This window comes from Ambystoma mexicanum, chromosome 11 (assembly GCF_040938575.1).
Source record: "Ambystoma mexicanum isolate Mex_15411 chromosome 11, UKY_AmexF1_1, whole genome shotgun sequence".
Taxonomy (NCBI): domain Eukaryota; kingdom Metazoa; phylum Chordata; class Amphibia; order Caudata; family Ambystomatidae; genus Ambystoma; species Ambystoma mexicanum.
In genome coordinates, this window is record NC_090934.1 from 1,265,418,779 (window position 1) to 1,265,445,262 (window position 26,484).

Consider the following 26,484-nt stretch of genomic DNA (forward strand, 5'->3'; position numbering starts at 1 on the left):
ATTTCTTATTCCCCTTGGACACATGTTATTCTCACCAAAGGGCCATTTTGCAATTTATCCGGTGAAACCAGATTGACCCGTAGGGCCATTTGCCTACTCCCTGAATCTACTAAAGTTTGGACAGGAATACCATTCACCAATGCCGCTTCATGGGTGGACTTGGTCAATGTCCCACAAAAAAAATTACTCTGAGTTTCAATCTCTTCGTAAGGACATGGAGTTTCCCACTCATCACCCATCATGCATCTAAGCTCCACAGGCTCTTCCTTTTTATTTTGTGGACAGTTTCTTGCTAGTAGTCCCGACTCTCGACATGAGAACCATGTAGGAACCATAGGTTTGATCAGTCTATTGTCCTCCCTTCTCATGTCCTTCGTCATTTTAGGATCTACATTTCTATCTGGTTTTTCCCTCTCCCCACTATGGAACTCTTTATTTCTAGTGGTGATACTTAATCTTTCTTTGGGCTGGACATTATGATTAGGTGGGCCTCGATTGTCTCTCCTCTCTCCACTTGGTGCAACAGATTAAAGTGTCGATTAGCATCTGCAAAATGTTGAGCCGTTTCAATTGCTAAGGATAATGTGGGTTTGTTAAGTTGTAACACAGCTCTCTGTAGGGAGGGGGGCAAGGAATTAATAAAATGCTCTATGTTCAGAGCCTGTATTACCTCTGGTAAAGTTTTTCTGCATAACTACAAAGACATGGGCTTCATTACGAGTATGGAGGTAGCCATGCCGCATCTAGCGGCATGGCTACCCCCATACTGGGTACCAGGTCCGGATATTACCGGGTCATTACGACCTTGGAGGGCCAGGTAATTCCCATTCCCGGGACCCAGAGCCAGTACATCCCCATTCCCATTTGAGCCCCCATAGGTCTCAATAGGAATTGGGAGGATACTAACAACGGGCCCATAAATGACGGGCCCGTTGTTAGCATCCTGGTCTGCTAGCGGGTCCCGCTAAGGACGCCTGGTCTGACCAGACGTCCTAAGCGGGACCTGCGAGCAGACCTCGTAATGAGGTGGTAGAGGGATAACGGCACTGGCAGCTCTACCGGCGCAGTTAACGCTCTACAGCCTGGGTCGTAATGAAGCCCATTGTGATCTAATTCCATCTCCCAATTCTACTGGGGTTTCCCCTGGGTTCAGTCTGTTACTTCTTAGCCTTTGCCAATCAAAATTACTAGTCTGCCCTACTCTTTGTAAGAGACCTTCCTTGATTTCTGCAAAGGTGGCTGTTCCTGCGAAGTTCAATAATTGTCAGGAGGTTTGTTACTCCCCGTTCAACAAAGGACCTAGATAGAAAGGTTTTAGATCCCCACCCCATTGGAATTGGATAGGTAACCTCTCAACATTTAGGAAGAAATTCCCTAGGTCATGGTTGAAGGACTCCCTCTGGAATAGTGTGTAATTCCTGGGTGGCAATTAATCATTCCAGCCCAGTCTCTGCATCCGCCTGTATTTGGTGGGCTGCCAATTGGGCCAACACGTCTTCTACCAATGTTACATTGTCTGGATGCAGGGGGGGTTTGGGCTAAAGGTTCTTCAGAATCAGATAAAGAAAACCATTCTGAGTCTCCTTCGGTCTCTGTGACAGGTTCTGTTTCGGTTTAAGGTAAATGGATTCTCATCCCTTTTTGCCCCGTTGACTCTAGCCAACTCTGAAGAAGTGGCAGATGGAGTGAACGAGGAGAATCCCGTTTTCGAACAAACAAACTTAAGGCCCCTAGTTGAATAAAACCTTTTGGTTTTCGAACATTCAGAAGGACTTTATCGCCTTGCTTTAATTTGTAGGTGGCAAGGTTAAGGGTGTCAAGTAGAATTTGAGATTGTTAGGAAAGATTTCTCTTTGCTGCACCTTTCCTTCTATCTTAATAGAACCCCCAAACTTTTGAACGTTTTCCTTTTATTTTTGAATCTGACCTGTACTTTTTGCAGTGCACTACACTGGCTTTTGCTCATATGTTGTGGGGAAACTGACATGTCCTTCAGGCTGTCAGTCTGGGAAACATTGTTTCCCTTGGTCATGTTACTGTGTTACTACTTTTGGTTACTTTTGTATCACTTATGGTAACTTTTTATCATTGTGCACAGCAGCTTACACTGCAGTTCAATGGGGTACATTTTTGTTTTGCCCTAGACTAACACTTAGAGGATTTTTGGTTACTCTAGGTGTGCTAAAGGGATAAGCTAGTGGTGGCAGTGATTTTTTCCCACTTTTTTGGAATTTTCGTTTTGGCCTTACTGTGTTTACCGCGTTTGGCTACTAAATGTTGCTACTGGTCAAACATGGCCACGCCATGAGATTTTTTGCTTGCCCTTTTGCCATCTTGTTCTTTAGTCTTCTTTCTAGCCTGAAAGGACAGGAAAATCCTTATGACTTCCAGTGCCGGGGAAAGCAGGAGCTTTTGGTAGGGTACAGGAGGGTTGTGTGTGTTTGCTGGCAGGATGTGGGCTGGGACTGTCTGGTCCCAATCCACAAATTGGTTTTGGTGTGTCTGAGTGGTATGAATGAATGTTCCCGCCAGCCAGTGGCCCTGTTTGGACCACTGCTGGTGTGTGCGTGTAGGCTAGTCCTGCTATTGGCTAGTGGGAGTTTCAGCTCTTTCCTGGCTTTTAGTATAAGAAGAGGACCCCTAAACCCATTCTTCACAGATCCTGGAGAAACCTGAAGGAGCCAAGTATCTTATCCAGCTGCGAGACCCGCAAAGAAACCTGAGACCTGACTGACGGAGGCCTGGCGACCAACTTCTGCTACTGTCCTGAAGGAGCCCTGCCTTGCTTGTGATCTTTAGCAGTCCTGCAAAGGAGCTGCAACCCTTGGAGTGGAGGGACCATCTATTCCTGATGTGTGATTGGTGCCCTGCCAGAGGAAGCCTTTGGAAATGCCCTGGAGCCATCCTGTGGCTGACCAGCTCCGAATTTGGGCTAGCGCGCTGCCAGCATCACGGTTCTATGTTTTGACCTGGGACTTGGGGGATCCCCAGGACTACAAGGCTGACCACCATGAAATTTCGGCACCCTAGAATCCAAAGGACCCGAGATAGGAGGGAAAATCTGACCATGGCTGCTGAGTCCCTTTGAGTTGCCATGCTGCAGTGACCACCGTCCAAAATCGCTTACCTGACCCGAATCCAGTCTTGACAGGGGTCTTGCATTGAGTTGGCTGCATTCTTCAATCAAGAGTCCTTGCAACAGTGAAAGACACCAACCGGAAATCCGCTCAAACCTACAACCCCTGTGAATCGAGGACTGCGACTTACGGTGTGAAAAGCAACCTCGGACCCTCTCCCTTTGTCCTGCCCAGTCTGGGGTAGAATCAGAGTGTGGGGGTAAGTTACAGGGCTTCTTACCTACCCAAAATCCCATTATAAGTCAATGGGTTTATAATAAACCTTAATTCTAACATTATTGGCTTTGCCATTGCTTGCTTGTGCAAGTGAGCCGAACGTTGGGGCTACTTTTTAGCATTAGTCTAACTTGTATCCTAACCATAGGAACCCTTTACTGGACCCCAGAGACCCTACCTGCATTTTCTCCTGCTTTATAACTTCTGTGGAACTTTTACCTGAACTATTGGGCAAAAGGCCCCAGTCAACTTAGGGTTGGACAATTTTAGTTAGGGATCATCTATGTGGACCTTAAGTGCATCATACTAATCTAACCTTTCCTTTGCAGGATTTTCTGATATGTATTATGCCCTATAATAAGTGACTGTATATATGTATCTATTGTTTATTAGTCTTGTGTGATAACTCTATTTGCTAGTAGTCATTTTTCAGTGTGTTTTGGCCATAAAAAAATAACTATTTTTATTCATCCTATCTGAGTATAATTTGTGATTCCCATTGTGTGACACATTGTGGACCCTTTACAAGCTCACCACCTCTGAAGATCTTAGCCTAGACTGCCTGTCACTGCTACCTGAAGTGGTTTGGCTACAGCTCCCCATAGTTGTGCCTGTCACAATATAGGTTGGCCTTCTATACATCTGTACAACAGGACAGAGTATAGAAAATCAGTCCTAGCAAATTGGTGTACAGCGGTGGGATGACCCTCTCCACATAACATTTGGGTGTTTTGTGAATAGGATCTGTATTGGGTTCCACAGTGTAGATCACGGGTGGTGTGTCTAGATAATACTTGAACAGAACACTTTAAATTTTGATTGCCTTGTAGAACAAGTCACCTACTGTACTAGATATAATGGAAACAATCACATTCACCACTTTAAGTGCCTCCAAAGTGGAACAGTTAAGAAGGTTGAGTGCTGACAGGGGCGTGACAGTCTCTGGCACAAACGCAGAGTTGGTTGTGAAAATTCTAGATTTTGAAAGAAATAGGTTGTGCCTAACTTAGCATATGGTCCTGATAGTGGAGCTGTGAAGGGACCCTGCAGCAGTAATGGAGTTACTGCCACTGCAGTGGATAATGTTGAGGATGGCGAGGAAGAAAGTGCATCCTCTGAACTTTTATCTGTCACCATCTCAGATGCTGAGGCATTATTTGACCTAAAAAAGGAGAAGCTCAAGGAAAAAAGAGCCTGAGTTCAATATGGCGAGATTGGATTTTGAGCGGGTGGAGAGGCGGAAACACAGGGATAACCAGCTGGAGCTGGCCAAGATTCAGGCTTCACAAGGTTCTTCCAGAGGATCTAGAGATGGCTCTGTGTTCTCTTCACATCCCAGGTTTCCAAAAGATCTCTTAAGTATGTATGAAGAGAAGAATGACATAATTGACTGGCTTGTAACTTTTGAGCATGCATGTGAGGTGCAAGGAGTGAGTGATGCTGATAGAATTGCATGGTTGATCAGAATACTGTCCCATTCTTGCTTGCTGCAGTGCCATTATGGAAATGTTGAAGGCATTTAGATTAGACTTTGTGAAACTAAATCAATCTCTTATCCTCAAGTTTGGGAAAACTCCTGCCCAATACTTGAGGAGGTTTAGAGAATATAAAAGAAAATAATGTGTGACTTATGTAACTTTTGGTACAGATTGCTTAAAATAGTTGTGCGGCTGGATAGAGGGCTATCAAGTAACCTCCTATGCGGGTATGATCAATTTGACCATGCTTGAACATATGTGTGCCTCTTGTTCCCCAGAGCTTAAGCAGCATTTGGCTGACTCAAAGGGGTTAAATCCAAAGTGGCTAGCCATTGCTGCTGATTTATGGGTATCACATAGAGTGTCCCATAAGGACAGGTCTGCTTCAGGTAAGCAGGAGGAGGTAAAGAAGCAGAAAGAGAAAGAGGGTGGGGGTACTGGTATGGCCAAGTGCAAGAGGTCCCACAAAATGTTTAATAAGGGGGATTCATCAGAATCAGGTCAGGGTAGTGGGACTAACCCTCCCAAGCATGTGAGTGATTTCTCCAAGCCTCCCTATGTGTCAAGTGGGACTTGTTATTCTTGTGAGCAGGTGACCACAGGAAGGGGGACCCCAAACATAAGGGTAAGACCTTGGGGGTCCACTCTGCCAATCTAGCCTTCTCTCAGTATGAGGAAGAAGAGATGGCAGGGATGTCCTTCCCTTTAGACTGCATTCCCTCAGAGGAAGAGTCTGAAGTTAGTCTAGATTCCTTGGAAACTAGTAGTGCTGGAGCATTTCCTCCCATCCAAGTCCTTTTGCATAGTGATAATTCTTATGAGGATAGTGTTCAGGTAGTAGGTATAAATACCTCCACTGTTAGGAACACTGGGCCCAGTCCTACTGATGTAGCTTCTTCCATGGTAAACCCACAGGTTCTTGCCAGAGTTCATGTGGGGGATACTCAGTTGGCTGGTAGGCCCTTGCTTAATGTTCTAGTAGCACCTGTCATTCAAGCTGTGAATAGAGAAATGGTCGGGCATCTGCCAATATGATGGGAGTGTTTCCTAGAAGAGTGCTGGGTGAGTTGAGTCTTCAAGACTTAGGTCCTGATAGGCCCTCATCAGACCCTTAAAGTACTAGGTCTCAGAATCAGGCTGTTTTAGCCAAGCCTAAGCGAACGCCTAGGCCTAAGGGGAAACCCATGGTCAGAGGCGTCGAAAACAGAGGTAGAGGGAAGAAAAATGTTCCCCCTGCCTTACCTGCAGCATCTGTTGAGGCAGTTGGAAGTGCCCCTATTCCAAGTTTGGAAGAAGGACCCGCAGAAAACCTTGAATCCGATGGGCCTCCTCAGCTGCCTAATATACAGATAGAGTAAAGTCCCAGGAGCGAAAGAAGTATGGGCAGAAAAAGGAAACCATCATGGTTAGGCCTATGGAGAAAGGCCTGCTTCCAATTGGAGGATTCTCCTCCAGTGAAGTAAAGAATTCACAAGGAAGGTGGGTTACTGCAAAGTAAGCCCACAGAGTCCACCGGAAAAAACCTTGAGAGGTTGGAGGTTACTCAAAACCTTGAGAGGTTGGAGGTTACTCAGGTTGTGAGGCCCTTCCTCCTGCAGTTGGTGTGTGTGACATTCCCCTGGTGATGCATCCTAGTGCCAGGATATCACCTGTGTGGTCTAACACACATTCTTCCTGGCCCATTATGGAGGTCCCAGAAGAAATCCATTGTAGAAGTGTCACTCTCTGTCACCAGATTGACAGGCGTGAGACGGGAATTCAATTACTCCAGAGTTCACTTTTAGGAGTGGGCTCATTGGTACCAGAGACAAAGCCTAATTTGATTATCCCCTTGACTCTGAAGACCTCATGCAATAGGCTGCAATTGGTGATTGCTGATTCCAATCCCATGTGCCCGTATATCTCCCCATAGAGAATGTCTGGGAGTGAGGGGGTGTGTGTTAGGAAAGGTTTCTCTTTACTGCACCTTTGTTCCATTTTTATGGAACCCCCCAAACTTGTTGCTTTTATTTTTGAATCTGACCTGTAATTTTTGCAGTACAGTGAAGCATTAAGCTTCACTGCACTGGCTTTTGCTCATATGTCATGGAGAAACGGACATGTCCTTCAGGCTGTCAGTACTGAGAAACATTGTTTCCGTTAGTTGTGTTACTGTTCTGCTACTTTTGGTTACTTTTGTATCACTTGTGGTAACTTTGTATCATTGTGCACAGCCGCTTGCACTGCAGTACAATGGGGTACATTTTTGTTTTGCCCTAGACTAACACTCAGGTGATTTTCGGTTACTCTAGGTGTGCTAAAGGGATAAGATGGTGGCAGCAGTGACTTTTCCCCACATTTTTGGAATTTTCATTTTAGTCTTACCGTGTTTACCGCATTTGGTTACTAACTGTGGCAACTGGTCAAACATGGCCGTGCCATGAGATTTTTCGCTTGTCCTTTTGCCATCTTGTTCTTTAGCATTCTTCCTGGCCTGAGAGGCCAGGAAATTCCTCATAAGGACTTCCAGTGCCCGGAAAAGTAGGAGCTTTTGGCAGACTGCTGGAGGGATATCTGTGTTTGCTGGAAGGATGTGGGCTGGGACTGTCTGGTCCCAATCCACAAACTGATTTTGGTGTGTCTGAATGAAATGCATGAATGTTCCCGCCAGTGGTCCTGATTGGACCACTGCTGGGGTGTGTGTGTGGGTTATTCCTGCTATTGGCTAGTGGGAGTTTCAGCTCCTACCTGGCTTTTGGGATAAAAAGAGGACCCCTGCAGCCATTCTTCAGAGAGCCTGGAGAAACCTGAAGGAGCCAAGATTCCTATCCAGCTGTGAGACCCGCAAAGAAACCTGAGACCTGACTGACGGAGGCCTGGCGAACAACTTCTGCTGCTGTCCTCAAGGAGTCCTGTTTTGCTTGTGATCTTTAGCAGTCCTGCGAATGAGCTGTAACCCTTGGGAGTGGATGCACCATCCATTCTTGATGTCTGCTCGGTGCCCTGCCAAAGGAAGCCTTCGGAAGTGCCCTGGAACCATCCTGTGGCTGACCAGCTTCTATTTTGGGCTACCGTACTGCCGGCGTCACCATTCTGAGTTCCGCTTTGGAACTTTGGGATCCTCAGCTGGCACTATGAGACTGGCCTCCACGAAATATCAGAATCCTAGCATCAAGGGGACCCGAGATAGAAGGGAAAGTCTGACCATGGCTGCTGAGTCCCTTTGCGCCACCATGCTGCGGTGACCACCATCTGAAATCACTTACCTGACCCGAGTCCAGTCCTGACAAGGTTCCTGCTTTGAGTTTGGCTGTATTCTGCAATTGAAAGGCCTTGTAACAGTGAAAGACACCAACCAGAGATCAGCTCGAACCTGCAACCCCTGTGAATCGAGGACTGCGACTTTCATCAGGAAAAGCGACCTCAGACCCTTTTCCTTTGTCCTGCCAAGTCTGGGGAAGAATCGGAGTACGGGGTAAGTTACAGAGGTAATTACCTACCCCTATACTCCCATTATAAGTCAGTGGGCTTATAATAAACCTCAATTCTAACATTATTGGCTTTTCCATTGCTTGTGCAAGACATCTGAACGTTGGGGCTATTTTTGGGCATTTGTCTAACTTGTATCCTAACCATAAGAACCCTTTACTGGACCCCAGAGACCCTACCTGTATTTTTTCTTGCTTCATAACTTCTGTGGAACTTTTACCTGAACTATTGGGCAAATGGCCCCAGACAATTTAGGGCTGGACAATTTTAGTTAGGGGTCGTCTCTGTGGACCTTGAGGGCATATTACTAATTTAACTTTCTCTTTGCAGGAGTTTCTGATATGTATTATGCCCTATAATAAGTGACTGTATATATGTATCTGGTTGTATGGAAAACAATGGCCTCATATCAGAAGTGCAATGAAGTACTGCCGGCCCGTCCTTTTGAATTGCTTGAAGGTGGCCACGAGACTAGAGACAAACATCTAGGTTGTTGGAAATTGAAAGTAGAGAAAATCTTGAAGGGGAGAGACATCGAGCTTACAGAATTAATGTCTAACCCTTCAAAGGTTAAGAAGAAGCTCCAGGCCTAGGATTGGATAGATACCAACGAACGCTGTAGGAAAGATAAACTGGGGCACATGAACTTTGAGGATGGGAAAGGGATGAATGTCCTTGCGATTTATTTGCAAACATTCCCCTCCCCTAAGATCCGAGATATACTACTCTGCTATTATTTAAACATTCTAGACACAAGGGAGGTGCGGTGGAGGAGGAAGATGTCAGGGGTCTTAAATCCATGGTGTAGATTTTGTGAATTGGCTGAAATGGTGGAATGTCCTATGCACCTGTAAATGGACTGTGAGGCACTAATCCAAGTGAGAAATTTCTTTCTAAAAGGATACATGGGTTCGGGGTTAACCCTAGGCCCATTAGAACAGTGGAAATGGGTGTTGATGGGTGAGCAAACAGGACTGGTAATTGCCACAATGAAAATGCTGGAATTTGTATTAGCAGGAAATGGAGTGGTGGAAGAAAAAGGAACAATTATTTCCTCCTCGTAAAAGGACAACTGCGAGTGAGTTTTATGAAATTGCAAAAGCAAATTGCCAATTAATTATGAAGGGTTGGTAGGGCTAGGCGACTGCTTAAATTGTGTTGATTTGCTTTTTTCTAGAGGGAATGTGATTGTCAAGAGGATGATCTTTTAATTATTTTAAATGTTAAAGGTTTTATGTTATCTTGTAAACATTTGTTTGTTCTTGATTTCTTTTAAACCAATAAAACATAAAATATATATATATATATATATATATATATATATATATATATATATATATATATATATATATATATATATATATATATATGTGTATCTATTGTTTATTAGTCTTGTGTGATAACTCTACTTGCTAGTAGTCATTTTTCATAGTGTGTTTTGGCTGTAAATAAATAACTGTATTTTTATACATCCTGTCTAAGTGTAATTTGTGATTCCCATTGTGTGACCCCATTGCTCACCACCTCTAAAGATCTTAGTCTTGACTTCCTGTCACTGCTACCTGAACTGGTTTGGCTACAACTCCCCAGAGTTGTCCCTGTCACAATATAGGTTGGCCTTCTATACATCTGTCCACCAGGCCAGAATATAGAAAATCAGTCCTAACAGAGTTGTATATATTAGGTCTTGACACTTGGTGGGAATTTGACACTGTGTGGCAATTAGAGTTTTGATTTTCGCAACCTTATCCTAAAGTTGGACTTTAGCGATTGTTTATTTTCCTGAGGGATGTTGGATCTCCAGAAACATATGGGTTCATTCTATTCTCCTTGATCAGGGTTCTCCAACTTATATCGGTTGAGAGCATCCCACTGACATTTGTGAAGGCATCAGGATTTACACACAGACAACTGAGGGAAGTTTGGGTTACAAACGTTCATTAAAATCACAAAGTGGTTGGAAAGAGGCCTATCTTGCCCCATGCTAAGGTAGGAGGAGTTCCCTACCTTACTGAAACTAAGGATGACCTGTGTCAGGAAGTCCAAAATAAATATCCATCTGTGTCCAAAACCTATACTTGCCCTCACATCTCTCTGTTCAAACTGTGTAGGGATATGAGCATCAAATGAAAAAGTGTTCAAACAAAAGTTCAGAGCCTATTCCAGCTCTTAGTTGGAAAAAGGTTCTCCCTTCACCGGGATTCCAAATAATTCACTTTCCATCACAAGGTGTTCCCTTCCCCATGCTTCTCAAGTCTCGCACTGTTTTCACAACAATACAATTCCTCTAGATTCTTCCCAGCTTTCTGGCATTTTGGCTCTTTTCATCAATATCATTAAGTTCAACTCTTAAAATTTGCAACAGGCAAACGTATCTGGATATTCAACCATAAACTTATAAATGCATCATGTGGCTTCTCCTTAGTGGGGTGTAGTCGGTCTAGGCACAGTTGTCAGACCATACAGTCCACCCAATACAGGTCACACAAACGATACACCTGATTGGCTTCTTTTCCACAGTTACACCACCATTGCTTCAGCTCAACAGTGCTATAGGACGTATCTTCTTGCAGTCTTTTTCAACACTTGTTTTGCCACCATTCACTTGCTGGCTTATAAAGCTTTCTTCTAGTGTTGCCACAATTTCAACTTGCAACTTGGACAGTTCCTCTTTTCCCTGTGGCGCTTGCCAATGTTTGCTTTTTTCTCAACTTGTACAACTCACAGTTCTTTATATTCACCAATAATGCTTGCTTTCTTCAGTTTCGATGATTCACAGTTCCTTTGTATCAGGGAATGCTTTTCTCTGTTTTCCATTCTTGTGGCATTCAAACATTATTAATTTACTTTGGATCGGTATTGAAAAAGTGCTGTTCATTCACTTCAAAACACAGTAACTGCAAATTGCCAGTTCACTCTCCTGCTGGGAATCTGCACATTGCCTTCATTTTCAAGTTTACTTCTTTTCTTGCCCTTCCGCTGCCTTCCCAATTTCTCACATAGTCTCTCCACAGGTGGTTGGCCACCTTTTATCTGTTAAGGTTTTCCTTCACCCACCAGATTTGTATTAATATTCTTTTTCAACTTTCTCTCAAGCTGGACACTGTTTTGCATTGTGATTCATTTTTTGATTTGGACCGTGTTTATTCTTAACGTTCAATGTCTTTCAAACACATTCGTCAAATCAACTTTCTTGCTTGTTGAGTTTTCAATCTTTCAGGTCGGTATTAAAAAAGTATTTAAAATTCAATAATTCATACAGGGTCAACCGCTCCCTCGTCATGGCCGGGCCCCATTCTCTAGGCGGACTCACCGGATTATGTGTACGGCGGTTCTGCGAGTCTCCCACCTGCTACGGTTCAACTTCTCTGTGCAGTGTCTCACATCTGTGGTGTGCTGGCGTTCGGCGAGTTTGCTTCTCCCACCAGCAGGCTATCAGTGGGATGGGCACTTCCTCGCAGGTCCTCACTCCAGCATTTTAGCCTGGACCTCTGCCTCGCACCGCCTCCTCCTTCTGCTGCCTCAGCTTTGCACTCCACGGTACTCCGGGAAACGCTACCCTCCGTGCACAACACTGATTGTGGCACCGGCTCTGCTAGCTGGTTTCAGCCACTCCCACCCCTCCTTCACAGTTAAAGACCCCACCAGACTGATTGGTCTTCTCACAACTAGACCCAAATCTCCTCCTCTCAGTTGACCCAACCTCGCATATCCACCTGCAAGGACAGGATGTGAAAGCGACAGCCTTTCACTAGCCACCTGGGGAAGGATATTTGGGGTAAGAAGTGAGGAGGCTCTCAGATTCCTCACAAGTGCTCAGGAGCAAAAATACAGCAGGGAAACAGTTAAAGTAGGGCAAACTATTTGGTATGCCTGATCGTGGTCCCTATATGTATGTTCTGGTGAGTGGTGATGTCAGTATGGAATGTCAGCGTGGAACCTTGTATGTCTGAGTGGAATGTGGTGGGTTGGAGTTCTGCTCCAGGCACTTGATAGAAATGTAGCCTGAGTGGTGGGAGCCAGTGGGCTCTTCACAACATCTTCCTACCTCCTTTGATGTTACCTGATGAAGCCTGTTAACCTGAATTGGATGAATAAAACTACCTGTGAGGTACCATACAGCGCGAGTGGATCATTTCAACTTACTTTGTAACACTGGCTTCGAGGACTGGTCTCAGATACGGACCCCATGGACGAAACTTGAAGTGAAACATGTACCGGTAAACACATCAGTGAGCGAGATAAGGAAGGAATTGCTGTGGGGGGTGCAGGAATGGAGCATGATTATGAAGTGGAAGAGTGGGACCCACTGTGCCTAGAGCTGAACCCAACATTCCAGGGCGAAAGAGGAAACTTAGAGACAGGACAGAGGGACGGTCCTGCACCCACGGCCAAAATAAAAGCTGAGAGAGAGGACAGGGAGAGAACCCATTGCAAGTTGCCACATTTTGTGAACATGGGACATGGAACTGGGACATGGCTGTGGCGTTATCAAACATGTCACCTGCTCTTTGCGCTAAAGAGCAGGGTGTAGGCGCAGGACTGCCCCCAGGGATTGAACTGACATAGTAGAGAAGCTTGTTGTCCTGACATGTGAACTTGGTGCGCTCCTACCTTGGAGCGAGATCCCGAGGCCCTGTGTCCCAGTGAGGCTGCAGGTGCCTGGAGCGGTGCGTGTAACAAGACTGGATTTGGCCCAGGTTTGCCGCGTTAACTGTTGCGGGAGTTGGAGACTGGAGGCTTCTTCCCCCACTGCGTTCTAGCTCATAATGATGACGTCAGTGTTGCAGTGTAGGGGTTGGTGGAGATAGAACCCCTCATCATATGTATTCTGCGCAGTGAGCGAGCAACGTGCAAGGTCCACAGAAGTAGTGGACCCTGATGCGTGGATGCCGAACTCTCGCAGAAGTGATCTCTCCCACCTGTCCAAATGTGAGACATATACCATATGGACCCTGAAAACAAATTGAGGGTCCATATGGTGTATGTCTAACTTCTAATTATTGTCATGAGAGAAATGCTTATTATTTTCATGACGCTGCGTACAATTGTTTAAACTGCAATGGTGGTGTGGGTAATAAGACAATGTTGTGTGAGTGTTTTCGTGATGCAAAACAACATTCATTTGAGTGGAAGATTGAGAGAAAGGCAGAGTGCATGTATTGAAGTATTTAATGCTGGTTTATAGCATTGTTTGAAGTTACACGTGGTGTGTTGATGAAGGTGTGGCGATGCACACAGAGTAGTGATGATGTCTAGTCTGGGTGTAATTTGGAATTGTGGTGCGTTTTTGAGGGTTGTGAGTACTTGGTCATCTGCACTGTTGGAGTTGCACTCAATTTAGTGAATATGTTTCACCTGGGTAAAGTCTGGAAGTTTGGTTTAGATTCCAGCTGCACATTGACATCAAAGGAGGGCTCAGTGATTATGTGCATCTGTGTTAGTTATTTGACAGTGATTGGCAGTAGTACGATTAGATGTGGGAAGGATGCTTTCCACATGCCAGCTTGTCAGTCGTTGTGGTTTGGTTGGGGATGCCCGCCTGCCATGAATGTGAGTTATGGATTTTGAGGTGACTTGAGAATTTTTCTGGAAGTTTGGAGGATCAAGTCGCATGTTGGCTCTTTCATTGGATATTAAGGCTGACTGTGCCACCCCTTTCACTGGGTTGTGTGTGCGCAGTTTGGTCTCCTGTGACTCTTCACATCTGCCCATGGGAGTTTGGGTTGGTACCTGCTATTATTGTTGGTGGGTCTTAATGATGCCTTGCAAGCACATTAAGATTGGGTTGTAAGTAGTCTGCACGCGGTGTGGTGATACACTGCACTGTGGATGCTGCCATCCAGCTGAGTCCAGTTGTGTGCGTGTGTGTGTGAGAGTGATTGTTTTTGAGTAATTGTGGTATTCTTGAGTTTTTTGGGAGGTGAGAGAAACAGAGACAGTGGTTGCCTCCGCAACTTAGTTTAGTATTTTGATGGCATAGAAGTGCCAGCGTGCCAGCCCAATGATGGGCAAGGTAGTGCTGTGGAGTGGCCGTCTGGAGGGCCATCAGTGGCAGAGGTGGATGGAAGGTGCTTTGTTGTTTTTGATGGTGTAGGAAGTTGTTTAGATAGCCCAGGGAGGGGTAGGTTAGTTATCTAGGGTGGCAGTCTAGATGTCTATTTGTGGCAGGAATGGACGGGAGGAGTTATGATTTTTTGGATGGTTCGGTGTGTATAGGTCTTGGTGCTGCCTTCTGTAGCAAGTTAGTTATGCCTGGATGGGTGCCTCTGTCTCAGGGTGAGAAAACATTCAGTCTTAGAGGTGGTGTCAGAGTTGGGTGAATGGTGCTGATTTTTCTGTATTTAACATGGCAAACGGAAGGAGGTGTGTTCTGTCTGATCCTGGTCCCTATATGTATGGTCTGGTGAGTGGTGATGTCAGTGTGGCATGTCAGCGTGGAACCTTGTATGTCTGAGTGGAATGCGGTGGGTTGGAGTTCTGATCCAGGCAGTTGATAGAGATGTAGCCTGAGTGGTGGGAGCCAGTGGGCTCTGCACAATATCTTCTGCGCTCCTTGGATGTTACCTGAAGAAGCCTGTTAACCTGAAATGGATGAATAACACTACCTGTGAAGTACCATACAGCACAAGTGGATCCTTTCAACTTACTTTGTAACACAATTCATGCAGTGATGCAACAGTAGATCAAGGATTCTAAGAAGCCAAACACAGTGTGTTAACAATTAAACTAGGCCCAACAATTCAACTCGGGGCAATAATTCATATAGCAGAGCAATGATAAAATTAGGGCAAACGATTCGTACTTTGTGGCAACACTTAAAAAAGGACTAATAATTCATACAGTGGGGTGTGCGAATATGAGTATGCATCTGCGACTGTGCAAATATGCGAGTGTGAAAATGTATGAATGTGCAACTCTGCAAATGAACATGTGAAGAATGTTATTGTAGCACTGCAAACTCTCTTTTTGTGTCCACATTTTTCTCGGAAAATGTATTATTGACTTGTCAAATATGACTTGACCTGAGAAACAGACACAAAAACATCCTTGAACTTGAGTTGCATTCTTTTTTTGCCTATCCAAACGTTTTTGTGTCCTGGAGAATGCTGATTTACTCGGTCCTGCTGAAACTCCATTGCTTCTGAGTTCCGCAGACAGTTTGGTGTCTCAACTCACCCTTGGTAACCAGGGATATCATAGCCTTCAAGGGTGAGGTTGATCTGTAGATACCACAGGCACTGCCCCCAGGGACGACATTTAGTGGTCTCCAGGGGTCGCTCTTGGGACCCCTGAGGTCTGCCGTTCTACCCCTGTGGTCTCCCTTGTTACCCTTAAGAGAAACAATTGAAAAACACGTTTTTTTCTTTTTTTTTAAATTAAATTGTGGCTCCTGAGCTGTGGCCAGCAGCAGGTGGCTCTTTGTTTCTGGAGTGGCTGGTTTTCTGATAGCTACAGCCATTAAGATAGCTCAGTGGGTTGCACACTTGCTGCTGCAATGTGAGTGTGTTCTGCAAGCTGCAGGTTCGACTCCTGGCAAGATCAAGCCTTTCATCCTGCTGAGGTCGATAAATGAGTACCAACACAGGTTGGGTAATATTGTATGTACAAGCAATACTTTGAGAAATTATCCTATTTTTGGAGATGCACACAGGACATGCATTAACAATAGGTGTGTATACAAAAATGTGAAGGGTATGCGTCAGTAGTCAGGACAAAAGGGTAATTCCTCAAAAAACCCTTCAAACTAAGAGATACAAGGTTGAAATTCACCTATCTGCGCTGCCTACTAATGTCTAGATCATGGGTGCACAACATACGGCCCGCGGGCCAGTTGCGGCCCGCCATGCCCTTTTGACCGGCCCGCGAGGCACAAAGACTTTCCTAATGGAGGGCGGCCCGCGGCCACCCTCCATTTGGAAAGTCTTTGTTGTCTTCCGGGCCGGTGAAAACACTGGCCCTCATTGGCTCAGCACACACACGCATCACGTCGCTCCTAGGAGCCACGTAATGCATGTGTGCTGCACCAATGGAGGGCCAGCACTACGGCTGGCCTGGCCCATAAGGCTTGATGCCGGAAGGCATTTCACCCTTGGACCACGCCAGCCGTAGTGCGATTCCAGCGACTTCCAGCTTACCTGCCTTCCAGCACGTCTCCGGTAAGTGGTCTGTTTGTGTTTGTGTGTCGGGTTTGTTTTGCTTTATGTTTGTGTGCATGAATGTTTGTGTTTGAATGTATTTTGAGTATGTTGAGATGCGAGGCTGGGGGTGTGTGTGTCGGATGTGTATGAATGTTTGTGTTTGAATGTATTTTGAGTGTATGTTGAGGTGGGGGGGTGTGTCGGATGTGTATGAATGTTTGTGTTTGAATGTATTTTGAGTGTATGTTGAGTTGCGGGGGTGGGGGGGTGTGTCGGATGTGTATGAATGTTTGTGTTTGAATGTATTTTGTGTGTATGTTGAGATGCGGGGGTGGGAGGGTGTGTCGGATGTGTATGAATGTTTTTATTTGAATGTATTTTGTGTGTATGTTGAGATGTGGGGGTCGGGGGGTGTCGGATGTGTATGAATGTTTGTATTTGAATGTATTTTGTGTCTATGTTGAGATGCGGGGGTCGGGGGGTGTCGGATGTGTATGAATGTTTTGATTTGAATGTTTTTTGTGTGCTGAGTTGGGGGGTGGGGGTTCGGGTCTGTATGGGTGCATGCTTGAGTGTGTGTGTGTTCTGAGTTGGGGGTGGGGGGGTCGGGTCTGTATGGGTGCATGTTTGTGTGTGTGCTGAGTTGGGGGGTGGGGGTTCGGGTCTGTATGGGTGCTTGTTTGAGAGTTTGCTGATTTGGGGGGTGGGGGGTTCAGGTCTGTATGGGTGCATGCTTGAGTGTGTTTGGGGCATAGTGTTTGGTTGGGGGTGAGGGGGCCATGGGGCATAGTGTTTGGTTGGGGGTTAGGGGGGTGAGGGGGCCATGGGGCATAGTGTTTGGTTGGCGGTGAGGGACAGGGGGCATAGTGTTTGGTTGGGGGTGAGGGGGCCATGGGGCATAGTGTTTGTTTGGGGTTGGGAGCCATGGGGCATAGTGTTTGGTTGGCGGTGAGGGACAGGGGGCATAGTGTTTGGTTGGGGGTGGGGGCCATGGGGCATAGTGTTTGGTTGGGGGTGAGGGGGCCATGGAGCATAGTGTTTGGTTGGCGGTGAGAGACAGGGGGCATAGTGTTTGCTTGGGGGGTGAGGGACAGGGGGCATAGTGTTTGTTTGGGGTTGGGAGCCATGGGGCATAGTGTTTGGGGGTGAGGGGGCCATGGGGCATAGTGTTTGCTTGGGGGGTGAGGGACAGGGGGCATAGTGTTTGGTTGGAGGTGGGAGCCATGGGGCATAGTGTTTGGTTGGGGGTTAGGGGGGTGAGGGGGCCATGGGGCATAGTGTTTGGTTGGGGGTGAGGGGGCCATGGGGCATAGTGTTTGGTTGGCGGTGAGGGACAGGGGGCATAGTGTTTGGTTGGGGGTGAGGGGGCCATGGGGCATAGTGTTTGGTTGGGGGTGAGTGGGCCATGGGGCATAGTGTTTGGTTGGGGGTGAGGGGGCCATGGGGCATAGTGTTTGGTTGGGGGTGAGGGACAGGGGCATAGTGTTTGCTTGGGGGGTGAGGGACAGGGGGCATAGTGTTTGGTTGGGGGGGGCATGGGGCATAGTGTTTGGTTGGGGTGGGAGCCATGGGGCATAGTGTTTGGTTGGGGGTGAGGGGCCCATGGGGCATAGTGTTTGGTTGGGGGTGAGGGGGCCATGGGGCATAGTGTTTGGTTGGGGGTGAGGGGGCCATGGGGCATAGTGTTTGGTTGGGGATGGGAGCCATGGGGCATAGTGTTTGGTTGGGGGTGAGGGGACCATGGGGCATAGTGTTTGGTTGGGGATGGGAGCCATGGGGCATAGTGTTGCACTCCAAGAGTGAACTCAATAATAAAGCTAAAACAGGCACAGTTAGGAGATGTACATCCTTTGCTTTTTTGAGGAAACCTGACTCAACGAAGGCCATACTCCTCTTGGGTAACCCAAACAGCAAACTATAGCAGTCCAAAATAACGGAATGTCCAATCAAGGGTCAATAAAATATATATAATTTAATTAAACAGACGATATACAATAACTAAATCGAAATAAATGATAGCAATGGAAAATGTGTAGTACAAAATGTAAGTTTGAAATGCAATAAAAATCGTTACCCCTCAAAAACATATCTTTTTCCATGTGTTTAATACAAATTGGGGGTTGAAAAAGCCGCCTGACATGTCCCGCCTACCGCCCCGCCCACTTTTACTTTTCGGCCCACTATAGCCCTCATGTAAGGTACTTTCGGCCCTCTGTCAAAATCAGTTGTGCACCCCTGGTCTAGATGAACCAAAAGTTAAATAAAGTCACTGCGCATATGGGAGGTTCATTACAGAACAGCCTACAAAACAATGATGTTATCAGAGATCAAGGATCGTGTGATTTCACTTACGCTACCCCGGGCATTTTGGTGAAATGATGTCCCTGACTGCCCCACAGACACAGTCACATGGACCCGCAACTAAGCAGTAAATGAAGTTTGTTTTGTGGAATGGAGTGGGCACTTTTATAAAACTGAAAAACAGAATTGTTTAAGGTTAATTTGCACAATGTTTTAGTAAAATAACAAAACTATATAGTCAATGTAAAGAGGAGTGTTTGAGAATGATCACTATATTATGGGTATGGAGATTAGGTTTAATTGACAATTACTTTCCATCAATGTGTTTTGAAATGTCCTAAAAATGCGTTTTGATACAAGTTGCCCTCAATACATTGTTCCCTTTCAAATGACATTCCCAGGAGTACTTGGTATGATAGAAAGCACAATGTTGCTAGGGTAAAATAGATTGTTAGATCGGATGGGCAGAAAAAACAACACTTCACATGAGCTGTGGAAGCCACTGTGCTGGATTTCATTGTTTTTAACATTGCCTGGGGCCATCCACTGAGGTGTTGCTGGGTCACACGAAGTTCCTGGGAACACGCAGGTGAACACCTGGCTTTTGCGCTGACCAGCATTGTGAAAGCCCTAGACCGGGACTGTGAGTACTCTGTCCTGTTCCCAGACCATGCCTACTCCCTGCAGAAGTAACCATTACTAAACCGGCACTGCCTTAAAAGATCCACAGTCTCCAGCGTTACTAGACACTTCTTAGAGACGTGTAACTGTTCCATGGGTATTCGTTATGTAGCTTTGGGGATATTTTGGGTTACAACGACCTCGATTCCTCCCCCTGAACATGCTGGCTGGATAATGATAGTTGAAGTCCAACACACCCGCAGGGGCACATAATGAGTAACCATAGGCTCTGTTCAAGAGAATTTTTCATATCTACTATTGCTTGAGCAAATATTATGGGGGAGATAGTCATCTATTTCTATTTTAAACACGTTTGCTATTAAGAGATTGTGGGCTAGACTGTAATCTGACCCAGACCATCCACCAAGTACGGAGTCCAGCCTGAGCGTCCAGCCTCACTACCAAACGGTTGACCAGGTGTTCTCGCAAAACCCGTTGCTTAACATTACATTAAGGGCAGTGCTATAAGTGGGCCGGGGCTAGTCAGGGCCAAGCAGCGGCAGTCTCTGAGATGGGCTCACGAGCCAGGGCCCTGCAGGTGCTCATCCCGACTAGCACCAGCGCCGACCTCTCAGGCAGCTGTGTCGCTGAGCGCTGCATGGTTACATGGCTGACTGCTGGTGTCAGCATTTCAGATTAGAAAACAGAAAAGGGATTGACTTTTCTTTTTTCTTATCCGAAATGCCGACACCTGAAGTCAGCCGTGTAACCGAGCAGCACATAAGCTAAACCTGCTGCGTGATGTTTCTTTATTCAGAAACAGGAGGAGCGCTGGGTTGCCCAGCCACTGCTTTTGTTTCTGAGTAAAGAGCTAACATGCAGCAGGAAGCCCCTTAACCGTACTTGGTTAAAGGGCTTCCACTGCGTGTTAGCTTTTTACTCAGAAACAAAAGGAGAGACTGGGCAACCCAGCTCTCCTTCTGTTTCGGAATACAGAGACATCATGCAGCAGGCAGCCCATTGCATTCAAGAAGCCGTGTGTTTAAAGAGTTGCCTGGGAGGGTCAGCGAACCCCGCAGGCAATTCTTTAACCATGGCCCCTTGAATCTAAGGGCTGGGGGGTGCTCTTGTTGGGGGCTTTTGTTGGGGGCGTTTATTTGTATTTGTATTTATTTTATTTATATTGTGCACCTTGCCCCGGGGCATCTGGGCGCAATATTTAAGGAGATGGTTACATACATGAGTAAAGCATTTCCCAAGTGGGAAAAATCAAAAGAGCTTTTCTTGGCGAATAACAAGTGATCCAATGGTAGTACACAAATAGTTACAAACAGTACAATCAGCAAGTTACGTCGAACGAAGTTACAAAACAGGTGACACAGCAGTGATTATGTTGATACATACATCCTACCTAGCTGACTTAGTTAGGCGGTGGAGGTAAAGGAGTCCATTTCGTGGCGCCATAGTTTGGTTTTGTTCTTGAAGGATAGGAAGGAGGGTTCGGATCGGAGTGCCGCGGGTAATGTGTTCCAAAGTTTGGCACTTAGGCCATGCCCCCTAACGAGAGCCCCTCAATTTACCACAACACTTAAAGTACTGATTAAGAGCATAATTCACAGACGTTTAGCGCAGAGCAAAGTGACTTTGACTGCAAAAATACACTTTACACTGCCCTAAATGGGTCTAAGTCACAAAAAAAGCACTACCACTGTGGACTTAGTGCTGTTTATGTGAACTAGCTGTTCCAAGCGTAACATGCGCCATTCTAGCATATTTAAAGGTCAATTTTGGTCGGTAATTCATAGGGTCACTTCTGTCCCCGCTTCTTAAATATTGGAATTACCACTGATCGCTTCAAGGAAGGGGCGTAGATCCCTGTAACTTGTTAATGGTCATTGAAAAGGCCAAACGTATCAGATGGAATGAGAGGTAGGTGCGGTATAAGAACAGTATCTAAGTTCCATCAATCACAAGGGCCTCTATGATGTGTCTTTGTAGACACGTAATTGTCAACCTTGTTCCATTGCAGAGTCCCCGTGATGGCATGACATTGCGTAGTAGCATCATTACAGCACCTACTTTCAGTTTTGGCTTGTGAGAAGGCATTCGTCCTACAGCATTTTGCTCGTTAGAGACTGAAACATTGAGCCTTTAATGAACTGTTCATTGACACTGGAACCACTGTGCCCTGTGAAAAGAGAAGTGGGGGTGGAAAGAAGCAACTTCCGAATGTTTGCGGTAATGGAAGGTGAAGGTGACCGCATAGAACCGTGCTCATTCTGTTTGCTGAAATGGTAGCTGTTCTTGAAGTGGACACACTTTGCCACTTGGACAGCAAAGGGCACCCTAACACTGATAAATTGCACCTGTATGTTGAAATGATAACTGTTGTTGAAGTGGGTTGTTGAAATGATAGCTGTTGTTGAAGTGGGTGCAATTTGCCATTTGGACAGCAGAGGGCAGCCTAAGACAGATAAATTGCAACAGCTGACAACAGAAACGTACCTTAGATTAGGCCCATTTAGGGAGGTGCAAAGAGTGCTTTTGCAATGCAAAGTGACTTTGTCACACTCTGTGAATTAGGTCTGGTGCAAAGTGTATTTTTGCAGTGCAAACACACTTTTCTCTGTGCTAAATGTTCTGTGAATTACGCCCTAAGAGTACTCAGGAGCATTCAAGGGATGTTTTTAATAACAGGGAACATCAAGGAGTTTTAGGAGGACAGGCCCCCCTGGGGCTTACAGGCCAATTCTCAGGACCTGGTTCACAGAGCGTTTCCCTATCGGACTGCTCCATTATAAAATGCTGGCTTAGTCTCCCAGTTTCACAACCTATATAGTAAGTGATAGAAGAGCCAAAAGACACTTTTAAGTTGCACACTTTCAAAATGACACATCAGCTTGGAGTAGGGGATTTCACAAGTACATTATAATGATGTGGCCGAAGAGGGCATACAAGGACACATACCTCTTTGGTTATCTGGAAAATAAAATAGGAATTCACAACGAATTATTGAATTAGAGCAGCACTTATACCCAAAACCTTTTTGGAAAGGGGAAACGCCTGTAATTGGAAGCAGTGGTCAAATGACCTTTATAATTTCAGCATGTGTTGGGTTAAAAATGGCTCTCCCTTTAAAAGGCTGCAGCACCTGTGAGTTATCTATTTCCGGGACACCCTTCTGTTATATAAATGTATATGTTCATGCATTGGGTATGTTTACGGAGGCTCGTTCGGTATAATGACAAGCAGCACAGCCGCACCCTGCTCAAATTGTAATTCGAATGCAAAGCACTTTGCACGAAGGAATGGCTTGCATTTCTGGATTATAAGTGAAATCAAAAGCCTGAAGTGTCAGCAGGCTAAGCAGCATTTGATGACAGACACATGCGCCCATAGTCATTAAAGCTAAGGCGTGGAGTACTTTGAATAGACCAGTAGCCAGGTAAGTCACATGGCATGGCAGTGCACGGGGGTCGCGTGCATCCACCTAAGGGCAGTGAATGCTACCCTGAAATGGCTCTTGACAATAGCACCCAAATCCCCAAATCAAACTGCCCCTGAGAAAATCAGCCATTCATCCATTCACCAAAAACCCACTCCAAATGGCACTGGCCAGCTGAAATAGTCCTGCAACGTACAGGTGATGACCCTCAGAAAACGCAATGCCTCATCACAAATAAATATCGAAAATAGGTGCTTAAGTGCCATCTACTAGCTAAGACTAACAATCGAATGCTATTTCAGGCTGCAAGTTGCATTGCTCTTTGCATGCTTATGTAACCGTGAAGTGAGAAGTCCACGTGCCACGGAGAAGGAGATGGGGTATTTCTAGGGCACTTCTGCCACATGGCAGGCCAACATTATAGAATGAGACAAGACACCAGCTGGACACAAGAACGCGAACCCAGTGCTCTCACTGCACTGGGCAGTGCGTCTGGGAGTGCGTCCCTTTGCTGTGGGGTGGCATAGCGCAAGGACACAGAATACAACTGGAGTGCCAGGCTGTCAGCTGGCATGAAAACAATCAACAACTGACGCCTTGCCTTTCTGGGCTTCAGGGATACCTTCCTTAACTGTTCAGACCTGCATAGCTGCCAGGGTTCCCAGTTCCATGCGTGATACCTCGAGCTAGTCCTGCTTTCCCCCAAATGCATGCAGGAACTTGTAGTTTCGTTTTTAGTATTGTAAGGATGGCCCTGCAAGTTCCAGCATGCACTGGAGGAAAAACAGGGCTGGCTTGAGGTGTCACGCATGGAACTGGGAAGCTTGGCAGCTATGGATCAAGGTGCGCATTAGGGCCCCCTAGAGTTGCCTTTCAGTGTCTGGATGGTGCGTGGCTGCTAATTACGGATTCTTGGACCCACCCAGTTGCTCATATGCACTTCCCGGTAGAGCTGATTTCTATAGCGGGTGGATGGCCTTCCATGTCAAAGACCTTGAGTCCGTCCTCTTTGGAACTGCCCCAAAGTGGGGTCCATGCTGGACGCCCTCTTGAAGGGATGAAGTACTATCTGAGAGGATCTAGTTTTTATGATTTGCACTTTGTATATAATTTGTATTGTAACATACCTTCATCCTAATGACGACTTTTACAACTTGCTTTCTGGGATAATGTACATGTACCTTACAGCGCAGGAACCAAATAAATCTACTGACCTTAACGCAAATCCGAACATATCGGGATAGTACAATGCTTCCCTGTGTACACACAGGGCAGTTTCTAGTCCATTTGGTGCCCAGGGCGAAACACTAAATTACACCCAAACTATACCCCGCAGTTAAGTAACACCTACCCAACCAATGTGTTTTTGTAAGATGAATGTGCTGCACACTGTTTTGCCCAATGTGGGCCAGCTTGATGAGTTACTTCACTGTGTAGGTATGCAGCCCACTATGTAGGCTTAGATTTCCACAGGGAGCTCTGATATGCTTCAACAGGTGCAGGGCACCATGTAGTAACAAGGGTAGATGTACAGTGCTTCAAATTATCCGCACAGAGACCTGTGACTTATATCAAGGCCGAATAAATGGTCTTTTGGCTCTAATGAGGTTGAAAATCTGCGCCCTATATTTCTATTTCTACATATGTTATGTTCAGGTGAGCGTTTATTTTGCATGGGAAAGACCCATAACGGCGGTATAAGAAAACATTTGTGAAAGTGCAAATGCTGTTCGCACATGCAGAAACAGGTGAACGGCATAAGAAAATCAGATCATATATCTCAAATACGAAGACAGCACCACTGGTTACCTATCAAAGCCAGAGTTATCTTCAAAACTCTATGCACCATCTTCAAATGCCTCCATGAAAAAGCGCCCATGTACTTAAAACAAGTAATTTCCAGAAAAACTATCACCAGAACATTAAGATCTAACAATCAGTCACTACTGGTTTTACCGAGATTCAAGAAATGGAGAGCAGGAGGCACTCTTTTCCAACATCTAGCCCCTAAACATTGGAACTCTCTTCCAATCACCATAAAAAATCAAGACACTCTTGCAGGCTTTACAAAACTACTGAAAACCTGGTTATTTAATCAATACCAATAAAATAGCCAGCTGAACAAGGATAAATATGTACTCTTGCCATTTCTTGTCTGTATATATATATGTTACTCTATTGCGTGCCACTGTTCTTATTTCATGTACCTTCGCCAATGTAATTGGGCCATATGGGCTCTCTCTATCTATGCATTACTAAGCTGTTTGTAACCTCGCCGTGATACCCCGGGGTCTGGGCGAGTAATAAATGTAATAAAATAAGTATGTTCAGATACACAAACAGCATTTTCAAATGATCACAACGTATACTAACATTGCCTGAAAAGTAATGTGTCATTCATAGTGATGAGCACAAATGCTCAGTACAAGGGAGCAAACCTTACCAGGCACCTGTGCACCTAAACTAGCAACAGCAGTGTTAGTGTGCACTGCGATCTGAGCTCATGCAGAGGAGGACCGTGCAAGAATCATTAAGAAGAGCAGTGACTCTAGCTAAAAGTGAAAGAGCTGATCATATGTGGGAAAATCCTGGTTTGAGCCAAGGGATTGTCCTGCAAACTCATTCTCAAAACCTGCTGATATCTGTTCACCATAAGCAGCGTTTTCTTTTACTTGAACCCCACCCGCTGCATCGTGTGCGATAGTTTCAATGTTAATAGGGGTGTCTATTTATTCATGCAATGTTTGTCGCATACCTGTATATTTATTTATTTATGCAATGTTTGTCCAGCACCTGCTGCCTCTAGTCGAGCAATCGCGCACAGCCCAAGGCAACGGTGCCCGCCCAAAGGTAAATGTGCTCCAAGGGAAATTCGAACCATCACTAAGGAGGACAATTGAGCCCCTGGGGCCATTGCGGCCCAGGCAGTCGCCTGCTTCGCCCGGGCCGAGAAAAGGGCCTATGTACATCAGCTACATTAAAAGGTCTGTGAATTATACCTTGTCCACAGCTTAAAGAATGTAGGTCTATTGACTCAAATTCATCAATGTTTTCGCTCCCGCGCCCCGGCCCCTGCTTACCTGGCGTTTTCCCCAGGTATCTATCTCAATACATGTCCAAGCTTCGGTGCTGACACATCTGGTGGCAAACCGTGTCTCGCTGATAAAGGGAGTGCTTCTTGCACATCCGGTGAATGCCTCTGCGCTACTAGCGCCGGCTGGAGCGCCTCTCGAGTCCTCCAAGCGACAGCTGATCAACTCTATCTAACACGTGTTGCGCCAGATAAAACTCCTCAGGACACGGCAGTGTCCCTCTAGCTGCACCTAGCAGTGACAGGAGCTGGGCTGATAACGTCCGGCCGTCAGCTTCAGCCAGGCTCGGACTGGCCTATAGGCCTATAGGGCAAAGAACCAAAAACGCAAAATGCTATTGTAGGCCAGTTTTTGGGGTGAAAGTGGGCCACTTTTTTGGCCAATATGGGCCACATTGATAAATTACTTCACCACGCAGCTAGTCGTTTTGGACAGTGTCACTGAATTAATATACTTTAAAATGAACAATTTGCATCACATTTTATCCTACCCCCCCTCATAAATGCCCCCCCCCCCACTCGAGTACAACTCAAAACAATCAGTCACAAAAAGAATGAATTTGTGGGCCACGTTTTCATTGGTGCC

The 26,484-nt window shown here is 45.8% G+C and overlaps 2 protein-coding genes across 3 annotated transcripts in view; one reads left to right on the forward strand and one right to left on the reverse strand.

Moving 5' to 3' along the window:
* The window catches only part of LOC138504311 (dual oxidase maturation factor 1-like), a 375,710-nt gene that overhangs the window by 348,173 nt on the left and 1,053 nt on the right, over positions 1-26,484 (reverse strand). The window lies entirely within an intron of this gene.
* Positions 1-26,484, forward strand: part of LOC138504310 (dual oxidase 1-like) — a 1,064,761-nt gene that overhangs the window by 75,960 nt on the left and 962,317 nt on the right. The gene's annotated exons all lie outside the window — the stretch shown is intronic.